This window comes from Muntiacus reevesi, chromosome 5 (genome assembly GCF_963930625.1).
Source record: "Muntiacus reevesi chromosome 5, mMunRee1.1, whole genome shotgun sequence".
In the NCBI taxonomy this organism is placed as follows: Eukaryota; Metazoa; Chordata; class Mammalia; order Artiodactyla; family Cervidae; genus Muntiacus; species Muntiacus reevesi.
Window position 1 is genome coordinate 26,535,690 of NC_089253.1, and position 9,577 is coordinate 26,545,266.

Below are 9,577 nucleotides of genomic sequence, written 5' to 3' on the forward strand. Positions count from 1 at the left end.
AGCAGAGACACTACTTTGTCAACAAGACCTGTCTAGTCAAGACTACGGTTTTTCCAGTAGTCATGTATGGATGTGAGAGTTGGACTATAAAGAGGGTTGAGCGTAGAAGAACTGATGATTTTGAACTGTGGTGTTGAAGAAGACTCTTGAGAGTCCCTTGGACTGCAAGGAGATCCAACCAGTCCATCCTAAAGGAGATCAGTCCTGGATGTTCATTGGAAGGACTGATGTTGAAGTTGAAACTCCAATACTTTGGCCACCTGAAGCGAGGATCTGACTCATTTGAAAAGACCCTGATGCTGGGAAAGATTGAAGGTAGGAGGAGAAGGGGACAACAGAGGATGAGATGGCTGGATAGTATCCCCGACTCAATGGACATGAGTTTGTGTAGGCCCCAGGAGTTGGTGTTGGACAGGGAGGCCTGGCGTGCTACAGCTCATGGGGTCGCAAAGAGTTGGACACGACTGTGACTGAACTGAACTGAATCTCCTCTGAAGGGTTACATATTATGAACTGAACAGCACTGAAAAGCTTGCTTTTCTGTATTTTTAGATGTTCAACATTGACTTACAGTTTTTAACTCCTTGCTATATCCTTGATTCATCATTTTCATGGCACTCATACCATATCCCTTGGTCTCAATATCAACATATATTATTTTCACATGCCAAGGCCTATATTTAAAAAATAGTTGACCCAGTTGGAATTTTGTTTTTCATTTACATATTACCCCTTTGAAAAAACATCTCTTTCTTATTGAGAAAAACATGTATCTAAAGAAGTAAATAATAATGACACTACTTGGGAACCCTTGTAGGCATACAGAAGTGCAGCCACCTTGTTTTCCAAAAATATGTTAAAGTTGATCACAAGATTTCCATTTGAGAAGCCTCAAAATTCAATTTGTTTCATTTTTAGAAAAAATAAACTTTCTGTCAAATTAGATTTCATTCTATCAGAATATTGTGGATAAAATAATATAGAAGTTTAAATAACACTTCTAAAATTTACATTTGGCAATGGATTAAGGAATCAAGTTAATTATCACTTCTTGTTAGCAGCTGAAGCTCTGCATGTCTGTTTGGACCTCACTAAAAGGAGGGGAATTGAATTAGGATGCTTATGTGTATAATGTGGAACATGTTGCTGTAAAACTTGAAAATTGCACCATTTGAAAAATTTCAGATAAAAAAATATAGAGACCTGGAAGTAAGACTCTTACAGAAACATGTCCATTTAGGAAATGGGCATAGAGAGGGACTGAAGCAATGTCTTAGCTTTCCCTTCAGAGGTGAAGATAATGAAGAGATGGGAATTCACTTTGGATCTACCTGAGGGAGGCACTGTCCCCGGAGTAAAGCAAAAATGATAAAAAGAATAGGTCCATAAGAACTAAAGAACTGAAGACAGATCACACAGAGGGATCTATAATTTCCTTATTCCTTTTATATATATATATATATATATATATATATATATATATATAAAATCTACACCTCAGGGAAGAAACTTAGAAAGCTTCTACCCAGTTTTTAACCAACAGCATTAAATCATTATATTCACATTAAGTCTTTCTGTGTATAATTACTAGCAAGTGTGATAATTAAAGGCTTTTACTTTTTCTACTGCTTGAAATGACAATATAATCAGAAATTACACTAGATCATAAACATTTCCTAAGCATATGTCTAGGTTATCTCCTCTTAGAATCAAGGAAATCAAGCCTGAAGAACCTGAAATTACATTTCCAATACCAACAGAGTGACAATCAATGATAAGGGAACCAACTCTGTGGTTTTCTGAACTAAGAAGGGTGAGTTTCTGAATTCAATTTATATATGTAATTTAATTTACAATACTTATTCCTTGTTTTGAGATGAAAGTTGGGGAACCTAATACATGCCTAATCTTTTTCATTTTGTGTAGTTCTTAGACTCAAGTGATCCTTGGGGATCTGTTGGAGAGGGATCAGAGAATGTTCCAAAACATGAGTGGGCTCAAAATGTATCAGTCACAAAGTTTCCTCTAAGAGGATAAAGCTCTCACTCTTTTACCTTTATGACTTTTACTTTACGACAAGGGAAGTTACTTAATTCTCATAGACTATTTTCTTGGATTAGAAACAGAATTCTTAGTTCTGACCAGATGAAGTCTAATGTGTATTAGAAGCCAGTGCCTAGTTGCTAGGGTCACTGCTTGCAGTTCTACTGATGAGGGAAGAGCTCAAGTGAATGAGGAAATGTTGAGATGAGGATAGAATTGATAGTGTCCTAATCCAACCCTCTTCTCTCTTGGTTTTTTCAGCTGGTATGTTTGCATATGGTAGCACTGGCCTTTCCTCTGTAAGCTGTTTATGATATCCTTTGCTATATTTCGATATAAAAGCTGAATACACATCACTGTATCATGTTAAAGGTAAAGGCAGATTGTATGGGATAAGTTGGGATAGTGTCAGGAATCCACAGTGTTTGTACCCTTTAGTGCTGAACTTTCCTGGTGGCTCGGTGCTAAGAATCCATCTTCTAATGCAAGAGATGCATGTTCAATCCCTGGGTCAGGAAGATCCCCCGGAGAAGGAAATGGCAACCCACTCTAGTATTCTTGCCTGGGAAATCCCATGGACACAGAGCCAGTTCACGGAGTCACAAAAGGGTCAGACATGACTTAAAAACTCAACAACAGCAAAAATACTCTTTTGTAGGATGAGAGACTGTGGGAAGGGCTGAGTTGTTCTCTAATGGAACACTTTCCTCCTGTATCCACAGATTCCCTTAGAGAAGAATGGCTCCTGGAAATGTCTCTTTTGTGACCAAATTCATTCTGTTGGGATTAACAGACTGACATGATCTCCAACTCCCTCTGTTCTTCCTGTTCCTAGGAATGTACATGGTCATTGTGCTGGGAAATTTGGGACTGATAATGCTAATCACACTGAATTCACACCTACACACTCCCATGAACTTTTTCCTCTTTAACTTTTCCTACATAGAACTCTTCTATTCTTCTGTATATACACCCAACATGCTGATTAACTTTATATCAAAGAAGAATATTATTTCTTATATGGGATGCAAGACTCAGCTCTACTTTTTCAGTTTTTTCATCATTACTGAATGCTATCTGCTGACATCAATGGCCTATGACTGCTATGTGGCCATCTGTAACCCACTCTTGTATAATGCTGCCATGTCCCCTAAAGTGTGTTCCAGCCTTATGCTTGTTTCCTACTTGATGACATTTTCTGGTGTCATGGTTCACACTGGATGCATGCTGAGACTGACCTTTGATACAAAAAACATTAACCATTATTTCTGAAGTCTTTCCTCTGCTCAAGCTCTCCTGCACAGGTAGCCACATCAATGAGCTGGTAGTTTTCATTGTGGTGGGCATCAACATCATTGTGCCCAGTCCCACCATCTTAGCCTCTTATGATCTCATCCTCACCGACATCTTCCACATCAGCTCCATAGAGGGCAGGTCCAAAACCTTCAGTACCTGCTATCCCCACATCATTGTTCTTTCTTTCTTCTTTGGATCATGTACATTTATGTATCTCAAAACTTCACCTACTGGGACCATGGATGAAAGAAGTCTCTTCTGTCTTTTATACCAATGTGTTGCCATGATGAACCCTTTATCTACAGCTGGAGAAATAAAGATGTGAAAGCTGCTCTGAGAAAATCCCTGAGTAGGAGAGAATTTTGAATTGATAGAATATCTCTCTGTGCAGTTGGTCACAGGGCAGAAAGGTTCTGTGTTTAATCATAATAATTTTGTTGACAAACTTTTTGTTTCTTTTCAACCAGGCAGAAGGAAATCTGAGTCATCTCTCAATTTATTTCCACTCTGTGGACAGCCAGACTTCTCTCTTACTTAACCATTTGCTGAATTTCTCACCATTTCCCATTTATTAATACTAATTAGAAAAAATTATTACCTCTTGTTTTTTTTTCTCTCAGTTTGAGCATATTTCCCCTCTGGAAATAGAAAACTGCTCTATAGTTGATGAAACAGGGAGCATTAGGGTGACATAGTGTCATTGGGGATGTCTTATCTGCCACTTGCCATTGGAAGTATGAATCAGACAATTTTTTCTCTTCCTATCTTTTCAATATTCCTTGAGCAAGAATGTATCTCCTTAAATGCCTGAAATGGAAGGGTCCATAATGACTGCTAAGTATAAAACACTTTATTTCTCTAAACATTACACATTATATTTTCTTGGAAAAAATTTTTCTTAGTTTGCACATCCAGTCCTGCACATAACATAATGTTAAAATATATTACCTGGATGTGAGAGTTAAGTTCAGAGTAGTACTTTGCTCCTACTTTACGTCATTGTTTTTGTTTCAGTAAACATAGAAAGGAGAAAATACTCTAATTTGTAAGTTGACTTTCAAACTTTGTCTTTGGGTGGTATATAACATTATCTCAGGGTGAGTATCAGAAAAGTTTACGGCAGTATCAAAAAAGTTTTTTGGATATGTCTCCTCAGTCTAAGAAATAAAAGTAAAGTTAAGCAAAAGGGACTCCATCAAACTGAAAAGACATTGCGCAGCACAAGAAACAGCAAAACGAAAAATCAGTCTACTGAATGGGAGAAGATATTTTGAAAACACTATGTCTGAAAACAGGCTAATATCCAAAATATAAAAATAACCTGTATTACTCAGCATCTAGAAAACAAAGAACCCAATTAAAAAAAGGGCAGAGGTGTTGCTTTTCAAAGACATATGGATGACTACCAGACCCATGAAATGATGCTCAGCTTCACTTATCTTCAGAGAAATGCAAATCAAATCCAAGGAGATACCTCGTTACTGTCAGAATGGCAAACAAAAAGGCAATAAGCAAAAACTGTTGGTAAAAATGCATGGAAAAGGAAACCCTCATGCATTGTTGGTGGCATGTAAACACAATGGAAAAGAGTATGAAGGTTCCTCAAAAATTAAAAATAGAACTACTATATAGTCCAGACACTCCATGCCTGAGTATTTACCTAAAGGAAACAAAATCACTAATTCAAAACTATAGATACACCCTGAAGTTCTTTGAAGCATTATTGGCCAAGATATGTATGCCTAAAGACTCAATGATATAATAGACAATTGGATAAAGGAGATGTGGTATATATTTATACAATGGAATACTTCTCATACATAAAAAGGAATGAAATCTTGCTATTTGAGACAACATAAATGAACTTAGAGAATGTTAAGTGAAATAAGTCAGATAGAGAAAGATGAATATTATATGATTTCACTTATATTTGGAATCTACAAAACAGGAAAAATAAACAACATAGGCAAGCAGAAACTGTTATAGATACAGAGAATAGACAGATTGTTTCAAGAGGGAAGGAAGAGGGGGCAGAAAAGAAGTTGGTGAGAGACGTTAAGAGGTATAATTCTCCAGTTACAAAATAAACAAGTGATAGGCATGAACAGTGTGGGGAATACAGTTGATTATTATGTAATATCTTTGAAAGGTGAAAGCTGGTAACATGACATATTGATGTTAATTTCCAAGTGTATAGGAGTAGCAAATCAGCTTATTACCCATTAGGCACTAATATAATTTTGCTGGTAAGTTATACCTTAAAAGCAAACAAACTAATAAATGTTTAGAAAAATAGGTCAGATTTATGGTTACCAAAGGCAGGGAGCTGGAGAGAAGGGGAAGTGGATAAAGACAGGGCAAATATTCAGTTCTAAGATAAATAAGTACTAGATGTAATATAAAATATGATAAATATAAATAACACTGCTATATGTTTTCTATGAAAGTTGTTAAGAGAGGAAATCCTTAGAGCTCTCATTACAAAGAAAAAGGATAGTTTTTCCCCTTTTATTTTGTATCCATAGCATATAATGGATGTTCTTATTGTGGTTATTACTTCATGATGCATGTAAATCAAATCATTATGCTGTACACTTTAAACTTACACAAAGTTGTATAAAAAAAAAAAGTGAAAGTGTTATTCTATCAGTAGTGTCCTACTCTTTGTGATCCCATAGACTGTAGCCCACAAACTCCATTGAATTCTCCGGACAAGAACACTGCAGTGGGTAGCCATTTCCTTATCCAAGGGATCTTTCCATCCCAGGGATTGAACCCAGGTCTCCTGCATTGCAGGCAGATTTTTCAGCATCTAAGCCATCAGGGAAGCAGATTATATTTCAAAACCAGAAGAAATGTTTAAAATGGAAAAAAAATTCCATGTGTTTGGATTTGAATTTATTCTGGATACTAGGTACTTATCAGATATATTTACAAGTTTTTCTTTCACTCTGTTAGTCTTCTATTCATTCTCTTGATGATATCTTTGAAACCTCAAAAATTTTTAATTTCATGATGTTCAGCATCCACTTTTTCTTTTTTCATTTGTCCTTTATTAGTCATATCTAAGAACCATTGTCCATCCCAAAGTCAAAAAGATTTACTCTAATGTTTTCTTCCAGGAGTTTAATAATATCACCTTTCATATTTAGATATAAGGTTTATTATGAATTAACTTTCTTACTTTGTGGAGTGCTCCAAATTCATTCTTTCAAAATGGACTTAATTATTCTAGTAGGTTTTGTTGAAAAGAATTCTCTCTCTACCACATTATCTTGGCATCCCTGTTGAAAATCAAGCGAACATAAATGGAATGGCTTATTTTCAGACTCCCTGAGATATATATATATATGTTTTCCCCTCACATGTGTGTATATAAATGCAGCAAATTCATATCTATGCTCTAACCATTCATTTTCTTTCACTTCATTTCTCTAATATGCTTGCATTGCTATTTTAAAATGTTTATTTAAAATAGTTTTATTTCCATTGATTAAAAACAAAGATGGGCATGGTGTTATAATATTTTCAAACTACAGTTTTCATCATTTGTGACCATCATGAACAATAAGACAGAGAATAGAGAGGTAAAGGGAAGAACTTTTACTCTTTTTCTCTCCTGAACTCATTTCTGGAAAACTGCTTCCCTTGCGTATTAATATTCCTCCATAGAACTAAAAGCCTTCTTCCAAGGAGATAAGAGGAAGTGCAAGTAGAGGGAAAAATAATTACCAATATGTACTCCATCAGTTCAGTTCAGTTGCTCAGTCATGTCTGACTCTTTGCAACTCCATTGACTGCAGCATGCCAGGCCTCCCTGTCCATCACCAACTCCCAGAGTTTACTCAAACTCGAGTCCATTGAGTCAGTGATGCCATCTAACCATCTCATCCTCTGTCATCCGCTTCTCCTCCCGCCTTCAATCTTTCCCAGGATCAGGGTCTTTTCTAGTAAGTCAGTTCTTTGCATCAGGTGGCCAAAGTACTAGAGTTTCACTTCAGCAACAGTCCTTCCAAAGAATATTCAGGACTGACTTCCTTTAGGATGGACTTGTTGGATCTCCTTGCAGTCCAAGGGACTCTCAAGAGTCTTCTCCAACACCACCGTTCAAAACCAACTATTCTTCAGCACTCAGCTTTCTTTACAGTCCAACTCTCACATCCATACGTGACTACTGAAAAAACCATAGCCTTGACTAGACGGACTTTTGTTGGCAAAGTAATATCTCTGCTTTTTAATATGCTGTCTAGGTCGGTCATAACTTTTCTTCCAAGGAGTAAGCATCTTTTAGTTTCGTGTCTATGATCACCATCTGCAGTGACTTTGGAGCCCCCCAAAATAAAGTCTGTCACTGTTTCCACTGTTCCACCATCTATTTGCCATGAAGTGATGGGACCAGATGCCGTGATCTTAGTTTTCTGAACGTTGAGCCTCAGGTCAACTTTTTCATCCTCCTGTTTCACTTTCAAGAGGCTCTTTAGTTCTTCTTCACTTTCTGCCATAAGGGTGATGTCATCTGCACATCTCAGGTTGTTGATATTTCTCCCAGCAATCTTGATTCCAGCTTGTGCTTCATTCATCCAGCCCAGTGTTTCTCATGATGGACACTGCATATAAGTTAAATAAGCAGGGTGACAATATACAGCCTTGACGTACTCCTTTCCTAATTTGGAACCCGTCTGTTGTTCCACGTCCATTTCTAACTGTTGCTTCCTGACCTGCATACAGGTTTCTCAAGAGGCAGATCAGAAGCTCTGGTATTCCGATCTCTTTAAGAATTTTCCACACTTTGTGGTGATCCACACAGTCAAAGGCTTTGGCATAGTCAATAAAGCAGAAATAGATGTTTTTCTGGAACTCTCTTGCTTTTTCGATAATCCAATGGATGTTGGCAATTTGATCTCTGCTTCCTCTGCCTTTTCTAAAACCAACTTGAACATCTGGAAGTTCACATTTCACATAAAGTTGACGTCCCATTGTATTGTTTTTCTCTATTTCTTTGCACTGATCACTGAGGAAGACTTTCTTGTCTCTCCTTGCTATTCTTTGGAACTCTGCATTCAAACGGGTATAGCTTTCCTTTTATCCTTTGCTTTTCACTTCTCTTCTTTTCTCAGCTATTTGTAAGGCCTCTTCAGATAGCCATTTTGCTTTTTTGCATTTCTTTTTCTTGGCGATGGTCTTGATCCCTGTCTCCTGTGCAATGTCACGAACCTCCATTCATAGCTCGTCGGGCCCTCTGTCTATCAGATCTAATCCCTTGAATCTATTTCTCACTTCCACTGTATAATCATAAGGGATTTGACTTAGGTCATTCCTGAATGGTCTAGTGGTTTTAAAGCTGGTCACAAGTCTTCCATTTGAGTGCCGGGAGGCAGCACATGAGATTCCACCCATGACAAGGTCATGAGGAGAAGGCCTGACAAGCAAGGCAGATCAGGACTTCAGGAATTTCGAAAAGCTGCCCTGGCGCTCACCTTAAAGATGATCTCTTTCTGATGCTTGCTATATTAGACTACTCCCTAATTTCTGTGACACAGGTAGAAGGCCTTCCCCGATCTCTCTCCAAACAGAATCAACTCAGAACTTTAATCAACCTGTCCCCTGGACGGCGGTAATCTATAAGATTATCCAGGATGATAGGAGTGTTTCAATTTAGACCCCTTTGCTGGCATTCTAGCCTGCTTGGCAAATGCGTATTAGTGTAACACAAAAATATTATTTTATAAATGGTTAGAATTGTTCATTTTAATCAGGAATGCTAAACAGGGGCTGCCTCACTGGAGCTGCAGAGTCTTTGTGTTGTAAACCTTTTAGATAAATTCAACTAATAACTTCTGCAAAAGGACTAACCTTTGTGTTCATTAAAGAATAGATTACAGGAAAACAGCTTTGCATTCACCTAGGTCATAAAATGTCAATAGGCCCTGAGGTCAGAAGATAATGTATAAGACACTCACAAAGAAGTTACTGGAAACACCCTGGTTTCCTGAGGAACAAGATGATGTAATGTTAAACTTTCTTCTCCTAAAAATGTACTAACTTAGAATATAAAAGCTACAGTAAAAAATAAAGATTTGCCAGACTCTGCCAGACCCTGCAAGCACCCCCGTCTGGTCAATCTCTCTCTCTCTCTCTCTCTCTCTCTCTCTCTCTCTCTCTCTCTCTCCCTCTCTCCCTCTCTCCCTCGCAGACTTGGCCCTATCAAGGCTGGTCTTATGTCTTCTCTGTCTCTCTG

General features: G+C 37.6%; 1 pseudogene; it reads left to right on the forward strand.

Annotated features, from left to right (window-relative positions):
* Positions 1 to 2,781: 2,781 nt before the first annotated feature.
* LOC136168691 (olfactory receptor 8B3-like) lies at positions 2,782 to 3,705 on the forward strand (annotated as a pseudogene).
* Positions 3,706 to 9,577: the final 5,872 nt, after the last annotated feature.